The sequence below is a fragment of the Panthera pardus genome, unplaced genomic scaffold (genome assembly GCF_024362965.1).
Source record: "Panthera pardus isolate Hobbes unplaced genomic scaffold, ASM2436296v1 HiC_scaffold_22, whole genome shotgun sequence".
Taxonomy (NCBI): Eukaryota; Metazoa; Chordata; class Mammalia; order Carnivora; family Felidae; genus Panthera; species Panthera pardus.
The window spans coordinates 3240556-3245082 of record NW_026526788.1 but is presented as its reverse complement, the minus strand read 5'-3'; the positions used below and the strand labels follow the sequence as shown (position 1 = coordinate 3245082).

General features: G+C 43.2%; 1 long non-coding RNA gene across 1 annotated transcript; it reads left to right on the top strand.

Annotated features, from left to right (window-relative positions):
• The first annotated feature begins 251 nt into the window (after positions 1 to 251).
• Positions 252 to 3939, top strand: LOC128779066 (uncharacterized). Its single transcript, XR_008424995.1, has 2 exons — positions 252 to 438; positions 3003 to 3939. It is a non-coding gene; the product is annotated as an uncharacterized LOC128779066 (long non-coding RNA).
• Positions 3940 to 4527: the final 588 nt, after the last annotated feature.

Sequence of the window (4527 nt, the reverse complement as noted above, 5' to 3'; positions counted from 1 at the left end):
GCCTGATCCCATAGGGAGGTCTGGAGCAGGAACTGTACCATGACATTGGTCCCACATTGAGCAAAGCGTTGGCCTTCTGTGCCCTGCTCCTCCGTCAATCTATCATCACCTACCAGATGGGGGTGAAGTCATTGGATGAGGGCATAATCAACCTCCTAGGCTGGGGGTTCCAATTGGTCCAAGGGCCATTCTTTGGAAGGGACAGCTATGAGACATTATTAGCAGGTGTGAAAGGAGATTTCAAAATGGAGCACACAGGCCTAGCTAAGAGAATCTCTTTGAAATAGGGATGGGAGGCCATAAGGGAAGTGGAATTCATGCACATCCTTATTGGAGGAGCCATGATTTTTGCCAGCTGTGAGGCCTCAGCCTGGACTGAACTCCCTCCTCATGCAGACACCTGAATGACTGGCATTCTTCACTTCCAAAGGAGCCAAGGTGATTTGACAAGTTTTGACCCTTCATTTGCATAATAACCCAACCAATCCCAGTTAACCTAGTTTCAATCCCTGTTCTACATAGAAGACATAAATGAGAGCTGCACTCGTGGCCTTTTGCTTTTACATCTCTGTCCTCTCCTTGTCTTCCTCAGAACAGAACTCAGGCTTCTACCTCAATCTGGGTCTCCCCAACTGCAATTGGGGCAGAAATCACCTCCTCTATAGAAGGGAACCATAATCTGTCTGAGTGAGTATGGGTCAGAGTTTCTCTGGTAATATTTTGGAGGTCAAACTTCTATATACAATTATATGATGCAGAATAAACAACACCACAGAAGTCATTATCTCTGAGAGGTTTTGTTTTAAGAAGAACTAAGGTATAATTGGCCACAATCTGGATTGTACGTTCAGAATGGAAGAATGTTCTTTCACAAGAGCAGCCCATATATATATGCATATATGCATACATATATGTGTGTGTAAAAAGCAAAATTGGAAACAAAAAAAACCTTTCCTTTGCCATATTTAAATTTGCCAAAATAAATGTTTCCCTATGTTTCCAGTAAGATGTGCCCTTGTAGACATGGGAATTGTAGAATGGAGAGATCAGTGTAGACAGGAGAATTAAAATGGTGTCCCACATCCATCTGGGTGGCAATGACATATAGGAACTCAAGAAGAAAAGCAACTCTCAGTCCACAGTATACATGACCACAGGCAAGCCACTCTTATTTTCCAGAAACTTCCTTAATGTTAATAAGGAAAAAATCAACATTGATATTATGTTCACATTAAAATTTTCTCCTTTACTACATGTCTGTAAGCATTGCAATTACAAATACGTAAGAAACGTGTGCTGCCTGGTATGGTAGCCTTGAAGGGGGATTTCAACCACTGCCATTTTGACCTAATTTTCTCATAGGCTCAATTCTAATTTCCATCTTCTCCTGAGTTAAGACTCAGGAGAAAGACCCAGCAGGCAAGCAAGCCCTGATGGGAATCGAAACTACCCCTTGAGCAGTAGGGGCTGCCCTGAGCCAACAAGACCCCTTGTGACTGACCCAAGACAATGATCACCTTGACCTTCAAGTCCAGTGGCATGTACCCACTGACCTTTGTCGAACATTCTGCTTACATAAACCCAGAACATTCTGCTAACATAAACTGCATCGGCCTCTGTGCTGGCAGCTCGGAGCCTGGAGCCTGCTTCAGATTCTGTGTCTCCCTCTCTCTCTGACCCTCCCCCGCTTACACTCTGTCTCTCTCTTTCTCAAAAATAAACATCAGAAAAAAATTAAGAGAAAAATAAATAAAGAAGAAAAATTCAACTGAGAAAATTTGAAGATCTATTTGGCTTTATTAAGTGATCCGTGAATGGACAGCATTCTATCTAGCTAGTAGAGGGGAGCTCAGAGGAGGAGTCTTACAAAATAGAAAGCTTACAAAATGGAGGTGGGCTAAGGAAGTTCCTAGGAAAAGAAAAGAAAAGGATTATTTCAGGCTAGGTCACATGCCCTTAAAGGAAAGAGCAGGGGATCTTATCCTACAGATTACCTCATCTTCCCTTTGGGGGTGGGAGGGGTGGAAAAGGCCCAGGAGACTTATTACCTCATTGTAAAGACCAGAGCAGAAAATTCCTGACTAACCAATTAAGACATACTGTAATGACATGAGGTATTAATTTTGGTGACTTGGCCTAAACCATACCAGGTTGAGCTTGCGGGTTCTTTTTTAACAGATTGAAATTAAAATTAATTCAAATTAAATAAAATTAAGAATTGAGATTCTCAGTAACACAAGCTAATTTTCCAGGGCTCAGGAGTCACATGTGGCCCTTGACTGTATGACTGGGTAGCACCAAGGTACATCATCGCAGAAAACTTCCAGATAGTGCTGATGTATACGCTCAAAAACCTGTGGATAAAGAGTTTAAAAGTATAAGATATATGTAGACAGTTGCGCTTCCAAATATTTGATCTTGAGTTATTATTCTTGTTGCCACTGTTGTTAGATTTGGTTAAAAAGACAGCTGGGCTAACAGGAAGGGAATGCACTTTGGAGGTGGGCAGCCCCAGTTTCAAGTCTACTTACCGTCTATTGACCCAATGAGCTACCATGTCTGAGGCTCAGTTTCCACATCTGTAAAATGGGTAGAACAACATCTACCTTGAAAGGGCTTTATGAAGACTAAGTCAGTGCCTCTAAAAAGTCCAGCCTAGTGTTTGGTGTACATTTGAGACCCTATAATAATTATTATTGTTTTTGTAGAAAGAAAGAAGAAAGAAAGAAAGAAAGAAAGGAAGAAAGAAAGAAAGAAGAAAGAAAGAAAGAAAATAAATGAAAAGGAAGGAAGGAAGGAAGGAAAAGGAAGAGGAAGTTTATCCCCTCTGAGCAAGTTATAAAATTTCAAGCTGATAATATGTTAGAATTTTCACATGGATTTTGAGAAATATTTTAATTATCCCATTTGCACGTGTCTGAAATTATTTTTAAGTTTGTTGTTTTGACATAGGCAAAGGAATTGATTTCCTCCTTTATTGTCTTTTTTTTGGTTGTTTCTAGGATGCTGCACTGAAAAGGAATTAGATGAAATTAAGCTGAACTTAGATTTTAGTTTTCAATATCGGGAGACACTGAAACGTTCTAAAAGACACAGAATGGTTATAAACCTGGACTGGAGCCCACCCCTATTATAGTTAAGAGACTAATTTCTCTCTGTGAGGGTTCTCGAGAATCATTTATAGAAGAGGCTTTTGAGATGCTCAAAGAAAAAAAAAAAATCAGAAGCAAACTCATCCAAAACTGAGTTAGTTTAGGAGTGCCAATTAGTCCCCTATTTAATCTGTATCAGACGACAAGCGTTTCGGCCTGAAGAGCCACGCACCAGACCATGGAGAAACACTCCTGCCCCAACGTGGCTGGAGACCCCACGAAAGGGCTTCAGCTGAGTTCAGGTTCTGTCTCCTTTGAATGAAGACTCATTAAGGGCCATTTCCTTAACTCATGAAGATCCTGTGGTGTTTGCTCATAAGGAGGAGAGAAAAAGGCAAGTTCTACGATGCAACCTTTCCAGAAGCTGGCCAGGAATTTGAAGGCTGAGATTTAAAAAACCAAACCAGATTCTCCTGGGGTACCAGGAAAGCTTAGGAAATCATCCTGATCTAGCTCTCCATCAGTGACACAGCAAACGCAGGGCACGTGGCTACTTTTAGGCAGACAGGCTTGAATGATAGAATGGAGACAGGGCCACGTGACCACCTGGCTGAACACAGGCCCATCAGGTGACCCACCCCAAAATATCCATAGGCCCTAACTGACCAAGGGGATATTTACAAATACGGTTACAAAAAAGGGGAGAATCCCATACTTGATCATGCCTCCTCATCTTCCCCCTTTAAAACCAGCCCCCTCCCCACTACCTCCTGCCAGACAGCCTCTCCTCTGCTGTCCCGCCCCGCCGCTCCCTTGCCTTATTTTCAAGACACTTCTATGGCCTTCATTCTGCCTCGGGTGAATTCTTTCACCTCCCACGCCACCGCCACCGCCTTCCACCCTATCATCACCCCACATTCGGAAGCCCCCATCCGATCGAAAGACACCCCATTTAGACACCACACGTTTCAGTTTTTGTTACAGCAAATACTCAGCGCCCAGGAAGAAGGCTGAGCCCGGAGCCCTGGTGCTGGCCTCCTTTTATGCCTGGCTAGCTGCTGGGTACTTGGAAATGTTCTATTGGCTGCATGGGGTAGGGGGCGGGAGGGAGGAGTTGTGGTGGGGGTGGGGCACTACTGGTTGTGCTACATGGACAGTTGGCTGATGCAAGAGGCAAGCAAGATCACAGAAGCCAAAAGCATGCAAGGGAAGTATCCGGCCTCCGACATCTGGCTGGCCTTTTTTTTTTTTTTAATTATGCTCTTGCCGGCTTTCCTGCCCAGTTTTATTTCTTTTTAATATATTAATCTGGGTTTGCCCGGACAGCTGCCTTCACCCCCAGTTTTGAATTAAGAAATTTACCCACGGAGTCCTCCAACCCAGTTGACCGCATCCCACCTTGAAAAAGAAGAGACATTCACAGCCATCAAGTTGG